At 37.0% G+C, this 17125-nt stretch overlaps 1 pseudogene; it reads left to right on the top strand.

Annotated features, from left to right (window-relative positions):
* The first annotated feature begins 4058 nt into the window (after positions 1 to 4058).
* The window catches only part of LOC141499640 (vomeronasal type-2 receptor 26-like), an 841716-nt pseudogene continuing 828649 nt past the window's right edge, over positions 4059 to 17125 (top strand).

The following is a 17125-nucleotide window of genomic DNA, read 5'->3' as shown; positions in this document are numbered from 1 at the left end:
TGAAGACTAGTCTAAAGAAAATGATCAAGAAAATCAAACTAATTAAAACATGAGAACTCTGCAGGGATTACCAGCAGGAGAGTTTATACATCTCTAAGAAGGTAGCATTTAATTCCATGAAAAGTAAAATACATCTCTTTAGAGAGATGGAAGATTCTTGACTCAGTAGGAAGGCAGACAAAATTTAGTTTTGAGCTAATAGTAGCAATCCAAAGTGCTTTTATGATACCTTGAAGGCTATTCATGAACCAAAGATCTATGGTGCCTCTCAACTACTCAGTACTGATGGAGTCCATTGATTATTGATAAGGATGTGATTCCAGAAAGATGGGCTCAACATTTCTATAATATTCTCAAGAGGCCTTCATTAATCAATGCTGAAGCCATTGACTGCTTTTCTCAAGTTGAAATCAATCCCACCCTAGCTGAAGTTCCCAACTGAAGAAGAGGTTTTAAATGAAATTAGGCTCCTTTCATGTAGCAAAGCACATGGTGCTGATTCTATTCCAGCTGAGATTTACAAGGTGTCTGTGGGGGTAGGGGAGAGAGTCAGTTGTTCATACAAAATGTAACTAAATTTAGGGTTATATGGCAAAAGGAGGATGCCCTGTTTTCCTTCTTTATAAAGGTAAAGGAAATGGATTGACCTGTGACAATTATAGAGAGGTTTCTCTCTCAGTCTTTGCTAGCAAGATTCTTACCAGAAACTTCCTTAATAGGCTGATCCTTCACCTGGAAGATCATCATTTACCTGAGACATAGGGTGGCTTCAGAAAGGTCCAAGGAGCAGTTGATATGATGTTTGTTGTACATCAACTCCAGGAGAAACAGCAAGAGCAGAAAAAAAGGATTGTAAATAATGCTTGCAGATCTGTCCAAGGTCTTTGTACTATCAGTCTATGACTGGGCTTATGGAAAATTATGTCAAAGTTTGATTGCCTAGAGAAGTTGGTCAGTAATTTATATCAATTCCATGATGGCATACTTGCCCAGATTCTGGATATTGAAAAATGCTCTGGTGCTTTCTCAGTCATCAATGGAGTGAAACAAGGCTGTGTGCTTGCTCCTATGATTTTTAGTATGATATTTTCAACAATGTTGTCAGAATCTTTTAATGAGGACTAATATGGCATCAAGGTTAGCTATCACACCAATGGTAAGTTCTTCAAAATGAAAAGGCTACAAGTCAAGATAAAAATTGAAGGAGAGTTGGTGCATGGTGTTCTGTTTATAAATGATTGTAGACTCTATGCAGCCTCTGAAGCTGAGATGCAACAAAGTATGAATCGATTCTCTGCTGTTTGTCCTCATTTTGGCCTAACAATGAACACCAAGAAAACACAAGTGCTCCACAGCCAGCACCACACCATCCCTATGTGGAACCACTAGTTACAGTAAATGGAGAAATTTTGAAAGATGTAGACAAATTCTCTTGCCTAGTTCATATTTCCAGGGATGAACACATTGATGAGATTATTGCATGCCTTGCCACAGTTAGCTCAGTGTTTGGGAGACTCCAAAGGAAACTGTGGGAGAGAAGACTGACTACAAAACTAAAGATCTGCAGACCCATTGAGCTGACCTTACTGTTGTATACCTGTGAAGTCTGTACAGTCTACCAGTGCCATGTCAGGAAACTGAATCACTTCCATTAGAATTGTTTTAGGAGAATTCTGATGATCACCTGTCAGGGGGAAAATACCAGACACTGAGGTCTTTTCTCAAACTAAACCCTACTGCAGAAGAGCACAACTGTGATGGGCTGGCCATTTTGTTGGAATGCCAAAAATACTCTTGCCCAAAAGATTATTTTATGGAGAACTCACATAAAGCAAGTGCTCACATGGTGATCAGTAAAAGTAATTCAAGGATACTCTCAGTCTTTCTCTTAAGAACTTTGGAATTGATTGTGTGACATGGAAAACAATGGCGCAGGACAACCCAGCATGGTGTGTTATTATTAAAGAAGGTAATGTGTTCTATGATTAAAGCAGAATTAAAACAGCTCAATAGCAATGTGAAACATGCAAATTTAGAGAATCCATCCCAAATGTTCCTAAAGATTATTAGTGCCGAACCTGTGATAGAACATTTGATGCTCACATTGGTCTGATTAGCCACAGTCAGACATACCATAACTTGACTTTTACATAGTTGTGTCATTTTGGCCCTCTTCAAGAAAAAAGAACAACCACAGTTATGATTCTGAGTATGGGCAGAGAGGAGATTCATGAGAATATCCAAAGATAGGACCTAGGGAGTGTGGGTACATGAGTTCAGGTACATATGATCTCCTGTTTAATGAACATGTTGAACTGTGGACATGAATGACCAGCTCTAAGTACAGTTGACTGAACTGAAAGTATTTGATATTGTCTGTTCACATTTAGTCTGATCTGACATAGCTCGACTAGAGTCTTCTCCCTGAAGTAGGGTTACAGTCTCTGCAGATCTCTTCTTACACAGAAACACATACAAGTAACCCTTTTCTAAGGGGTCACTTAGACTTCAAATTTTCACCCATCCTGCCATCTCCACTGGGAAATGTTAGCAAAAGGTCAAAACATGTTATTCCATTTTTGTTTTTTTCTCTTAGTTGCAGAGACACAGCTGGAGATCTCCAAGCAAAGACAGTCCCTAGAGTTCCTGATGATATCAGAGGTCTCTTTGCAGGCCTGGGGTGAGGGGAAGGAGCAGCTCCTTACTTACCTAACAACAAGGGAATTGAGAGGCACCATGCTGTCAAATGACAGACAAGATTTATAAATTCAGCCCTTGCTCTTACATCATTGTCCTTGTCCTGGACAAGGGCTTGACTCATGTTTCTTTATGTTTCCTCAGTTATAGATGGAAGACCCAAGACTGGACATCAGCAATATTTCAGTTGTTGGACAGTTCCACATCAGTCATTGACCTAAGTACTTCAATTCTGATCTTGGCAGCTCCTTGGCTCTCCAAGGTTTGGGACTTTGATATTCAGAGAGACACATTCTGTCTGGTTTTGACCCTGGTCTTGGCATTGCTCCTGCAGCTTCCTGTTTCAGTGTGCAATTTGTCGTGCTTTTCCAAAATCAGTCCCATCTTTGCCAGTGATGGGGACCTGATGATTGGGAGCTTTGTCCCTGTGTATTCGTAAAGTGTGAGTAATTTTACAACAGCAGAAATTTTTAGAGATCATCCCAACATGTACTGCAGGACGTATCAGTAAGTACCTCTGAAAGAAATTGTTTGTTTCAATTGAGTTGATTTTTCAAAAATTCTCTTTTTAAAGAAAGGGCAAACAGGTAGTCCTTCTCTCACCTCCCCAACTTTGGTTTTTGCAAATTAATTTTCATCTCTTTGTTTTACAAAGCTGAAGATAGAGAATACTTTCTCTCTCTCTCTCTCTCTCTCTCTCTCTCTCTCTCTCTCTCTCTCTCTCTCCCCCTTTCTCTGCTTTTCTGTTTATATCACATTCCCTTTTGGTTCTATTTCTGTCCATTTCTCTCAGGCTTTCTATTTCTGTCCCTATTCATTTTTCCCCTTGGCTCTGTCTCTCTTTGTCTTTCTAGATTTCCCTCATTTGCTTCTCTCTTCCACAAAAGTCTTTCCCCTGAGAAGCTCCAGAGATAAGTTACTAGGAGTCATTGCAATTTATTCTTCCATCCCCTCATATTCTGAGTGGCCATACTGACACTACATATTCATGCCTTTGTGTTTAGACTAGAGAACCCTAACATGACTGGCTAGGCATCACTTAAGAACTGGGTATCATTAGTGTTGCATTTCTGGGGATGACAAAGGTATGTTTGGACCCCAGTTAAAGTAAACATGAAACCTTAGGAATATAAAAAACTGATAATAAAATGCTTTTCATAATTAGAGATATGTAAATGGCTCTGATTTTCCCTTGAGAGATGTGTGAGGGTTTAGTGTTTGTTTCTCAAGTAAAGTTCTGCTGAGCTCAGAGCAGGAGACAGATTGGAATTGGACCTTAGCCCCAGAGTTCTATTAGACTACATGACCATTGTTCTCATGGTCAGACTGAGCCTGGAATTCTTCCTAGGCTCTGCCCCTGTTGCTTACTGAGGAGCATATGCAGCAGGAACCTTTTGCCCAGACTGCAGCCTCAAATGTAAACCACTGTGAGTCTGTAACACATCATAAACCAGAGTGGAGATGGGGGGTGGGGAGAATTAAGCAGGCAAAAAGGCATTTCTCCTCACAATATTTCCTTCTAAGGAACTTCACTATCAGGTAGATGAGGAGTTAAAGGGTGGTAGAGGATTGGCAGGGTAGAGTTAGAAGATGAATTATGGGAAAAGGCCAATGGTCCTGGTCAGAGACTTCTGACTTCTTCCTCTGAATCTGTCTCTCTGTCTTTCTCTTTCTCTCTCTGACTCTGTCTCCATGTCTGTCTCTGTCTCTGTTTCTCTCTGTCTCTCTGTCTCTCTGTTTCTCTCTCACTGTTTTGCTGTCTCTCTCTCTCCCTCTCTCTCCCTTTCTCTGTCTCTGTCTCTTGTTCTATCTCTGTCTGTCTCTTTCTATCTGTCTATCTGACTCTCTCTCTCTCTCTCTCTTTATGTATGTATGTATGTATGTATGTATGTATGTATGTATTTGCACATCCCTTGCATCTCCTGACCTTTTTGTAATTTTAAACCAAGGTGTGCTGTGAATCAAGTTTCTTTTTTATTTCTATGTTGCCTTTGTTCAGCTTTCCTTATGAGTCATGGTCCTGGATAGAGACAAAAAAGCTTACTTGGCAGTGCCTCATTTGAACTGCAGAGAATATGAGGGACCTAGAAAGAAATAAATCAAGTTAACCAGTATTCCTTAAGCTCCTGTGGCCAGGTCCTGTGCTAAACTCCAGAGATGCAAGGATAAAAAAGAAACGGTCCCTGTCCTCACAGAAAAAAGAAACGGTCCCTGTCCTCACAGACTTTGTATTTTAATGGAGATGAGATCAAATTTGTATATAAATATCAGCTCTGGAGAGACCAATAATGACTTTGTGAGGTTCTCTCTTTGGACTTGGAGGATATCTCACCAAAAAGCAAGGAAAGAATGGGCACATATCTCAAATCCCGAGAGACCTGGCAGGCAATTTGTCATGGGGGCTGGGGGAAGAGTGGCATCTTGCAGGTAAAATCATAGTAAAAGGAAATGAACAGTAGATTAAAGGGATAGAGTGAGGGATTCTCATCTCAGTTCCTGCCTCTTAGAAAACTACCCTGATTTTCCTTATAAATGGGAGCTGGCAGAGAAAAGTTTTCAGGATATAAATCTTTTGGAGAATGTTGGGATGAGTAGGATAGCTCTCTACTATGGATTTCTGGTTAAAGATGGGCTAGAAGTGCTGGTCTTTTAGGTCAGTTGAACTTTCTGCTCTACCTTGTGGGGAGAAGGGCAGGGGGGGATTTGGAGAAGCTTCTGGTCTTGAAATTTCTTGAAATAAAGACTCACTGGGAAGGTCTGACTGCAAGTACCATTTGTACAGATTTGTCAGGTTTCCAGTGTCCCAGTTTGTCTCTGATCCTTGCTTATGAAGTTCTCTCCTCAATGATAATGATGACATTCATACATATCTCACCTGTACATAGTGCTACTGCTCTTGGTAACTACAAAGTGCCATGGAGTGCCTGCCACTTCTGAGAAGTACTTTATCATTATCTCATTTGATCCTCATAACTGTCCTGCCTATCCCTATTTTACAGATAAAGAAAGCTAAGAGGTTATATGACCTGCCCAGGGTATTATAGCTAGTTAGAGTTTGGGACTGGATTCCCACTTAGGTCCTCCTGACTCCTGCCCAGTTGCCCTCTCCTCTGTGCCACCTGGGTGCCTACTTGCTCCATTATATCCATTTCATGAGTTCCTTAAGAACAGACTCAACTGAAGCATGTAGAAATTAAGTGATTTGCCCATGGTCACTTAACCACTAAGTGTCTACAGACAGATTTGAATTCAGATCTCCCTGATTCCAGATTCAATGCTCTTTTTATATTTTATATATTTTAAATATTTTCATTTTAAATATTTTATATTTTAAATATTTTTATATTTATTTATTCAGTGTTTATTTTACAAGAACACTATTGTATACACTTTTAAAATATTACTCATTTAATTCCCACAATAGCCATAGAAGTGGTTATTATCCTCATTTTTATAGTTGAGGAAACTGAAGTAGTTCAAGGGTTAAGTGACTTGCCCAGGGTCTAAGGTTGAATTTGAACTCATCAGTCTAGATCCAGCAATTCATTTATTTAGATTGTCTCCAGAATACTTTTCTGTCTTTACCTTGAATTACAAATGTCTATAATGATCCTTTACATATACTGGGTGTTTATTGGTTGATTAAAGTTCACCCTTTAAGAAATATGACAAAATCCAGGAAGACTTCTCTTAAGGCTTTATTTGGAAGCAACTTCCCACCTATTCATTATTTCTATATTTTTCTTTTTTTTAGTTTGTGCAAGGCAAAGGAATTAAATGAATTGTCCAAGGTCACACAGATAAGTAAATATTAGGTGTCAGAGTTCTGATTTGAACTCAGGTCCTCCTGACTTCAGGACCATTTATATCCACTGCAACACCTAGCCATCCTGTTTCTACATTTTTCTCTAGTATGCATGTTATATATCCCCTGCTTCCTTGGATTAAAGGCATGTAGGCATTTCTTCCTTCCCTTTCTGTAACAAGAACCCTCTGGAAACAAGAAGTCATCTGAATCCCTGATGTTATATAGCAATCCTATTTGATCACTATTTATTACTTGAAGGAATGAGTCTGGTAGGCACATTCAAATTTGGAGTTCAAAGCAAATAGCCCTAAACATCACAGGAATCACATGGAGGGAGTAACATAGGAAGGAGGGAGCCTATTATTAATAATCAAATTGGGACAGAAAAGTCCAATATTGAAGAAAGAGGCAGACCTCAAGCCAGGAAGAATTGTGTTTGGATGCTTATTGGCCATGTGATCCTTGGACAAAGGATACCACATACCTGTGAAGATTGTTGCAAGGATTAAATGAGATGGTAAATATAAATTACTGAACACAAGGCCTGGCACAATATCAGTATTAATTACTATTGTCGTTGCTGTTGTTGTCACTATTGTTAATATAAACACAAAATGACTTTAGTAACTGAGAAAGCTTTCTTTCTGAAATGTATTTTCTAATTAGGTTTTGGTAGTCATTTCTGATTCTCTCCTCTTCAGGTGGCTCCATAGGAACTATCAGCAGGTCATGACCATAAGGTTTGCTGTGGAGGAGATTAATAGGGACCCTGCTCTGTTGCCCAACATTTCTCTGGGATTCCAGGTCTACAATACCTATCACAGTTATGAGAGGACCTTGGAGAGCTCCCTGCAGTGGCTGACAGGAGAGAATCCACCAGTCCCTAACTACAACTGCAGAGGGCAGGACAAGAATGTGGCTGTCATTGGAGGAGCCACCTCAGCTCTGTCTGTCCAGATGGGGACTCTGCTGGAGCTATACAACATTCCTCAGGTGAGTGAAATTGGGTTTGTTACCTTCTAAACCCCTATCGGGCCACTTCAATTTAGGAGAGAGTGGATGAACCTCCCTTTGAACTACATACAAGTTTTATTTTTTAAAAAAAATAGAATTTGAGCTAGTTAATGCTATGGAGGGTTGAGATGGGGTGGGCCTAATCATTAAAGAGTGGCTCCTGGGGCAGATAGGTGGCACAGTGGATAGAGTGCCCTGGAGTCAGGACTACCTAAATTCAAATCTGGCCTCAGACACTTCATAATGACCTATCTGTGTGGCCTTGGGTAAGCCACTTAACCCCACTGCCTTGAAAAACAAAAACCTTTAAAAAAAAGAGTGCCTCTTAAATGCTAAACAGTCTTACAAATCTCTCCTCACTTGTTCTTCCCCACAATCTTGTGAGGTGTTGCTCAACTGAAGCATATAGAAACTAAGTGACTTGCCCATGGTCACTTCACCACTTAGTGTCTACAGACAGATCTGAATTCAGATTTCCCTGATTCCAGATCCAATGCTCTTTTTACTGCATCCAACCTTGGCTGCATATGTGGCAAAAAAGACTAAGAAGAATCAGGCATATGGATAGCTGCAGAACCAAGAAGAAAAGAGCATCAGAGAAAACAAGATAAGACAAGCTATCAAGAAGAGCATGATTGGCAGTATCTAAAGCAGCAGAAACATCAACATGGATGAGGAGTTTGAAATGTCCATTTGATTCAACAATTAAGAAATCAAAGGTGACTTTAAGTTAGGTGCTACATTTCCCAGGTGTTTTAGAAGAAAATGAGAAGAGAAGAAAAGAAAAGGAGGTGCTGAATGTTGATGACTTTGTTTAGGAATTCATCCATAAAGTGGAGGTGAGCTATACAACAATAGCTACCAGGATTAATAGGATCCAGTTATAGCATTTGAAATGACAGCGGTGTCCATATTTATAAGTAGCTGGAAAATAGCCAGTAAATAGGGAGAGTTCATGAGCTAAGAGAGAGTGGAAAAGACAGAGAAGGTAATTTGGTGAAGAAGATTGCATCTGATGGGATCAAGGATGTAGTTAGAGAAGTTTGTCTGTGCAATCAAAAAGTTATCTCTTCACATTAGTAATAATAATGTTTGTCCTTCATTTATGAAGAAGACCATGACATCGGGGAGATGATGCCATGACAAGCACATGAATTGGATTTCAGTCACCAGTCTCACTTTCTCCTCCAGAACCTCCTAGGTCCAGTGGTCAGATTTGAATCATGACGACTGGAGATGACCTGGGTTAAATGACTTGTCCAAGATCAAACAACTAGTAAGTCCAGTGACCACCTAGATCACATTAGACTGTGGTGAAAGAGATAGTAAGGGAAAAGAACTAGCTATTTTTCTTTATGAGAAGTGAAAAGAGAACTCATTAAAAATCAAAGATTTTTATGCCGTATGAGGTAAGATCATCAGTTAATAGAGTAGGTGGAAGGAATACTGCAAGAAACTTAAAAAAGGCTAGCATTTATATTGTGGTTTTTATTTAAGGCAAGGGGGGGGTAAGTGACTTACCCAAGATCACACAACTAGGCAATTATTAGGTGTCTGAGTCAGATTTGAACTCGGATCCTCCTGACTCTAGGGCAGATGCCCTTTCCACTGTACCACCTAACTGCCCCTAGATAATGTTTTAAAGTTTTCATTTTCCTGTACAGGTATAAAGCAACCAGCATATGATTATCATTATATACATTAGCTATTATTTTTATTCTATATATTATTTCCTTTGACCCTCATAACAAATCTGGAAGCTAGGTGCTATGGTTAGATCCATTTTACAAATGAGACAGCTAAGCTACACAAAGGATAAGTGACTTACCTGAGATTTGAAGTCACATCTTCCTGACTCAAGGGCCAATGTTCTATTTACCTAACTGCCAATAGCTGAGAATTTTTGGAATACTGACTTAGGGGGATAATTGGACAGAATAAAGGAATTATCTTAAGCAATAAATTAGTTTTTACTCCAGCTGAGTTGTGTAATAAGAATCTGCAGACTATCCAGTCAGCACAGTTTTTTTGATTTTTTTCACCAATTCCCTTCAAAAGTATCCAAAGAGAAAAAAGAAGGTGAATGGTAGGAGGAAATCAAAGTTAGGTCCTGCCAAGGCAAATCAATGAGAGAATAAAGGATTTAGCAGATTCAGCATAAAGAATATTGTAGCGATGAATTCATTTACCAAATGAGATGAAATAGAGCAGAGGAGAAAGTGACCAAAGTGAAATTGGTGGGAAAGATAATTTCCAGATTATCAGCATTCTTCTTAAAAATAGAATTTATCCTTTTAAGTATTGCCATTTTACTACAGATGTGTTTGCAGTTGTTTTCCTTAATCCTGGGCACTCTGCTTCTCATTGACCACCAAGATTTCCTGAGTTTTGTGACTTTTCTAAAACACTGATGATACTCTTTGAGTTTGTAGTCCACTAATACTGTCGCATCTTTTTCACATGAAATGCTGCCTACTTAGCTCCTTTCTGCCCTTCTTGTACTTATAAAGATAATGTTCATGAACCCAAGTCTAAGGCCACATGATTTCTGTTTTATTTCATTTATTAGATTTAACCCTTTGACCTGATTGTCATTTTTAAAAGCCTTCTTCATTCCATATATGGTGAAATTAGCCCTCCCATCTCTCTATTATTTGTACTTGTAGTAAGTCCTCCATGATCTGGCTTTACAGAAATCATTTATAATGAGGTAAAAATGCCCTGGAACATTCTTTTGGAGACTTTCTTCCAAGGAAATATTATCCCATTAATGACCTGGTTCTGAATCTATACAGTCAACCATTTCCACATTGGCTTAATTGGATTATTGACCAGTCCACATTTTCCTATTTTTCTCACAGGAATTGCATGATTATCTTAAGTCAGTGGAACGAACATTTGCTCAGAATTCTGAGATCTGGATTCAAATCTCACCTGTTCCTCTTTCTTCTTGTATGTATTTGGACAAGTTAAATCTGTCCCCTGCTCCTGAGTCTTTTTTTTTGTTGCCTGTAAAACAAGAGCATTTGATTGAATGCTCACTTTCATCCCTTGTTTCTATGTATCTATGAGACTAAACAGTAACATTTTGTCAAAGGATTTGCTCAAATATGAATAAATCTTAAATTCAGGTTTTTTCCACTATCTGACAGTCTGTTTGTAATGGTAATTTTGTTATGATAGTTTTATTGTCTTGTTATCTCTTAGTAATTATATTCATATTATGATATTCCTAAGCTCTGCCAGTTCAAATTATTATATTCTCAGTAACATAGAAGTCACAGAAGACATTCTAGTTGAATATGTGAATCAATAAACAGTAAAGCATATGCAGATAAGGCATTAATCAGTTTGCAAAGACCATATGGGGTTGGGGTCATTAAATGGCAGCACATAAAATAAGTTGTGTGTGACTGAAATAAAGAGGACACGACCTCAGGATCTGTATATTATATAACAAGCCAACACAGAATGGTGCATTTTAACAGCAGACCAGGCAAATGGTATTAGAATCTAGAGGTAAGGGACTCCTGAGAGGTAATCACCTTTAAAAGGGAATAATGTTTCCACATGATGACCTTACGAGCATGGAAAGGTCATAAAAGTCATATTTCCTGTCACTACTTGTAGCGTTATACACTGGAGTCAATAGTACTGTCTCTATCAAACAATCAGAAACATTAATAATATTTGTAATGGAAGGTGAAAGACATTAATGACAGGTGAGGAAACCCAAAGAAAGGAACGTTGAAAATTCTCGAGGGCAATAATCTCGTAAGCCAGCAGATTGCTCTACTGAAGTGGAACTTTATGAGTACTCCACAACAGGAGAAAAAGACTTCCAAAATGTAGGAGATGTTAGCTTTTTGGCTACACATGTTCTCTCAGGTTGAGCCAATTCTCCTCAGGGATGTTAAGTGTAAATGAAGAGGGTACACCTGCTTAGGGGAATATTTTGGTAAGAACTAGCTTAGTTATACCTGCTAAGTAAATACCTATTCTTAAAGCTAATTACATCTAACTGATAGTCAATGATGTACATACCATTTGTGGCATCCAACCTACATAGCCCCTTGCCTTGACTTATACTTTTTAGCAGGTGAGAAAGACAGTCAGAGATAGTCTAGTGATTACATTATGGATTCTGATTTTCTCCCTTTAGCACTACAGTCAAATCATAATACCATACAAGTGAAGTGATAACTTCCCATGAGGATAACTTTGTATTCATGGTCTCTAAGATCCATGTACTTGCATTTAACTCGTTAGCATATAACTTGAAGTGATTGTGAGATTTAATCATTGCACAGAAAGTTATCACGACTCAATCAACATGATTAATATTTGATGCTTACTAATAAATGGTCTGAATAAAAATCTATTAAATATTTGAAAAATCAAAATAAGCTAATTTGTATATTTCACAGTCAAGACTTCTAAATATCTGTTATTATTTCCAAATTCTTTAAACAAAATATGTTTTGAAGTAAAATACCTTTAGCTATATCAAAGAGAAAACCATTATATTGTCTGATTTTTAAATTTTATTTATGGGAAAAAACAAGCATTTCCTCAACATAACTTGATTAAAAAAGGATGATTACACAAGAACCTGTAAATCTACCATCTGCAACTTGCTATTCCCTTCAAATATACAACAAAGTTATCTTGTAATTTTTTTTTCCTTCTCTCCCAATCCCACTCAGAGACAAATAGGAGATGATAGATAGATAGATGAGAGGGGAGTGAGAGAGAAAAGAAGAGGAAGAGGAAGAAGTAAAAGAAGAAGAAGAGAAGAAAGAAAGAAAGAAAAAAGAAAGAAAGAAAGAAAGAAAGAAAGAAAGAAAGTAAGAAAGAAAGAAAGAAAGAAAGACATAGTGAGAAATACTATAACTTGACTCTAACCTAGTGATGCCATTTTGGTCTGACTGATCACACCAGTATGAGCTCAGGATGCTCTACCACAGGTTGGGTACAAATATTCCATGCGTATTGTGTTTGCATGTGTGTGCTTGTGTGTTCACATACAATATTATTCTATCCATACTTCTATTTATAATTTCTTCTTCTGGATAAAAACAACATTGTGCTTCATAGGTCCTTTATAGTTAATATAGATATTTGTAATAGTCAAAATAAAATATTTTCTTGAAGTAATTCTTAAAGTAGTATTGCTGTTATTGTTTACAATGTTCTCTTGGTTTTACTCACTTCACTCTTCCTTACTTTGCACAAATATTTTCATGTGTTTCTAATATCACCTATAATATCATTTCTCATGGGACAGAAGAATTCCATCACAATCATACAGCATAACTTGTTCAGCTAATCTGAATTGATGGATGTCCCTGCAGTTTCCAGTTCTTTGCCACCAGAGAGAGCTTCAGGAAATGTTTCAGAACATATGGGTTCTTTTCATTGTCTCCTAATCATCTTTGGAAAGAGACCTAGCAGTGGCATTTCTGGGTCAAAGGATATAGGCAGTTTAACAACAATTTTGGGATAATTCCAGATTGCTCTCCAAAATGGTTGCATCAGTTCCCAGTTCCACCACGAAAAAAAGTTTCCCACTTTTCCTCATCCCCTCTAAATAGCTTTGTTCATATAAAATGATATCCCAAGGTTGTTTAATTTGTATATTCCTTATCAATAATGATATTGAGAATTTTTAATATTATTATAAGTTATTTTGATTTCTTCATCAGGCAGTTAGTTACCTATTGAAGGGTGAAGGGTGAAATGGAGATCTTCCCTATCAGCCATTATGTTCCAAGGAGAAGGAAATTCCTGAGCACGCTAAACATAGGTATGATTGATTGATCAAGACATATTCTGGGAGAGGGAGTGCTGGAGAACATTCCCAATAAACATTTTTGAGGTTCAAACTGGGGACTTAACCTGCCCCTTGGGTGTTTACCTCAAAACACCTGGAGAAAGTGATTGTATTCAGGATCTGAGAGTGTTTTGGTTGAAACTTGTGGATCATTGAGTTTTATTGAGAGCCCATTGATCACTGAGTCCAGTCCTGTAAACGCTGGGATCTATGCCACTTTTGTGTAAACATTGTAAAGGTCTTACGTGGGAAAGTGGGCTTTGGAAGTCCAACCCTTTGGAGAGAATACTCCCAATAGAGCATACCAATCAAGACCCTGGAGAATATGTTGTGACATCTTGGGACTTCCCCAGCCATATTTCCAGGTTTGTTGAAGCTTCCTTAATTGGGTAACTATTCTTTCTCTTCTATCTCTTATCTCTCCTTTATCAATGCTGATGTTTTAACACACACACACACACACACATATATATATATATATATATATATATATATATATATACATACATACACTTGGGTTATAAGCATGTTAATCATTAAATTATGATTTAAAGACTTAAAAGAGAGAGAGAGAGAGAGAGAGAGAGAGAGCATGTCTTTGTGGGACAGATTCCAATCAATTAATTAAAAGTCTGTATAGGGGCAGCTAGGTGGCGCATTGGATAGAGCACCGGCCCTGGAGTCAGGAGCACCTGAATTCAAACCTGGCCTCAGACACTTAATGACCTAGCTTTGTGGCCTTGGGCAAGTCATTTAACCCCATTGCCTTGCAAAAACTAAAAAAAAAAGTCTGTATAGAACATAACCCTTTCCGTTAACACCTGTTTATATCCTTCTATCATTTTTCATTTGGGAAATGACTCATATCCTTTTTTTTTTGCGAGGCAATGGAGTTAAGTGGCTTGCCCAAGGCCACACACCTAGGTCATTATTAAGTGTCTGAGGCCAGATTTGAACTCAAGTGCTCCTGACTCCAGGGCCGGTGCTCTATCCACTGCGCCACCTAGCCGCCCCAACTCATATTCTTATAGATTTGATAAAACTCTTTAGAAACTAGAGATATGAGATCTATATTTGAGAAAACGATTATAAAATTTCTTTCCAATTTTCTGCTTTCCTTTTGATCCTAGCTACATTTGTTTTATTTGTACAAAACCCTTTAATATAATAAAAAGTATCCACTTCATACCTCACCTTGCTCTCTCTACCTCTTGTACTCATAAATTGTTCACTATCTATAAGTATAAGTAATAAGTTTCATATCCTCATTTTTCTTATAATATCTCTCTTCCTATTTTTTTCATGTATCCATTTTGATCTTATCTTGGTAAATGGTGAGAGATATTGGTCTATGCCAAGTTTTTGCCATACTGCTTTCTAGTTTTCCCAAAAAATTTTTAGGATACAATGAATTCTTATCCCAAAATCTTAGTGCTTGTCAAATACAAAGTTATTATAAGTATATTTGTTCTTTTATTTGTTATAAGTATATTTGTTCTTATAAAGTATATGCCCAGTCTATTCCATTGATTGACCTTTCAATTTCTTAGCCGGTACAAGAGTTTTGATAATTACTACTGAACCTCCTTACCTTACACTTTTTTTCATTGTTTCAATTAGTTTTTAAACCATGCTAACTTGATCTTTTATTAAATATAATTTTTATTGTATTGTTATATTCTTTAAAGTATAAAATTTTTATGTCCTAATATATAATCAATCTTTGTAATGGTTGAGAAAATAGATATAGTACATTTTATTTCCATTCAGTTCTCTCCAGACATCTTCCATATCTAAATTATCTAAAACTCTATTCACTTTCTTAGCTTCATTCTCGTTTATTTTTTGTTTGGATTCATCTAGTTCTGAGAGGGTAGAATTAAAGTTCCCTACTATTATAGCACTACTATCTTTCAGCACCTGTAATTAATTTAATTTTTCTTTTAAAAATTTAGATGCTATAGTGCATATAGCTTCAGTATTGTTTAATTACATCTATTTTAGCCACAATTTTGCCTAAGATAATGGCTACCTCCACACTTATTTGTATCTGCTAAAACATAGTAAGTTTTACTCCAACCTCCCTTTTTAACTCTGTGTGCATCTTTCATTTTGAAATATATTTCTTATAAATAAAATATTGTTGGATTCTGGTTTTTGATTCATTTCCATTTTATGTGGAGATTTATCCCATTCACATTCAAAGTTATGATTACTATTTGTGAATTTCCCTCTATCTTTTTAAACTTAGTTTTCCTTTTTAGTGTCTCTTTTTACTCTGTTCATTACCTTATCTTCTTGCCTTACTCTCCCATTTCTCATTTAACTGACCCATTAAAAATCACTCTCTTACCTTCTCCTCTACCCTCATAATCGTAATCTATTCACCTTTCTAAAAGCACCTCCCCAGTTTTCCGAGCTCTCTACAAGAAAATTTCTATAATTCTCCCATCTTTTCCTCTTCAATTTAGACTAGGGTAAGGTTCCAACATTACCAGGCCTCCACCCTGTGCTACTTCTATTAGTTGTTCTTTTCATGGCCCATTTTAATAAAATAATTGTACTACTTTTTCCTTCCCAGTTTTGACTTTTAGAATTATTCTAGCATGCAAAACTCAGCCCCAACATTTTTTTTATCAAATTAACTTAATAATGATGACAGTTTTAAGAATAGAACTTTATAATTGCTATTTAGTGTTCTCATATTTTTTCTGGTCCTCATATCATTTTCCCCATTGAGTTCTGGTCTTTTTTGTAACTAAATATGTGAAAGTCTTTCAGCATGTCAAATATGTTTATTTTTATTCAGGATTATATTTAACTTTGCTAAGTAAATTATTCTTGGTCACAGCATCAGTTCCTTTGCTCTTCAAAATAAAATGTTCTAGGATCAATAATCTTTTAGTGTACTAGTTCTTAGGTCTGGTCAAATTCTGATCATATGTCACAGTAGTTAATTTTTTTTAAATTTTTGCTTGCCATATTCTCTCCTTAACTTGGGAATTTTGAAACTTGGCTATCATATTCCTGTAAGCTTTCTCCATGGGATGTCTTTCAGGTTATGAACAGTAGATTTTTTTCTATTTCTACTTTTTCCTGTTGCTTTAGAATTCAGGACAATTTCCCTTGATAATTTCTTCTAATATTGTATTCAGATTCCTTTTTAAAATCACAACTATCAGTTAACCTTTCCTCCATCTGTCTCTAGAGCTGTTGCTTTTCTAATGAGATATTTCAGATTCTGTTCTATTTTTCTATTATCATTTCTTGGTGACCTATAACATCATTGGATTCTGCTTGTTCAATTTTAATTTTCAAAGACTTATTATCTTCCTTAAGATTTTGTATCTCCTTTTCCAATTAACTTTTTTTTTTAGTTTTTGGCAAGGCAATGGGGTTAAGTGACTTGCCCAAGACCACACAGCTAGGTAATTATTAAGTGTCTGAGGTCAGATTTGAACTCAGGTCCTCCTGACTCCAGGGCCAGTGCTCTATCCACTGTGCCACCTAGCCGCCCCAAATTGATTCTTTTCATAATTTTCTTGGATTGCTTTTTTCCTCCCATTTTTTTCCTAGATCTCTTTTTTTGATTTTTGAATTTCTTCTTAAGTTCTTCCAAGAACTTTTTGAACTTGGGACCATTTGCTATTACTCTTTGGGATAGGAATGACTTTTTTTTAACCTATCTTCACAGATATCTGTGGACAGGTTCTTTTTCCTTTGCATACTCTCTTTTATTTATTTTCTTTTTCCCATAGTTTACTATTATAATC

This window comes from Macrotis lagotis, chromosome X, assembly GCF_037893015.1.
Source record: "Macrotis lagotis isolate mMagLag1 chromosome X, bilby.v1.9.chrom.fasta, whole genome shotgun sequence".
Taxonomy (NCBI): domain Eukaryota; kingdom Metazoa; phylum Chordata; class Mammalia; order Peramelemorphia; family Peramelidae; genus Macrotis; species Macrotis lagotis.
Note: the sequence above shows the minus strand (reverse complement) of the source record. Positions and strands in the feature narration are given on the sequence as shown.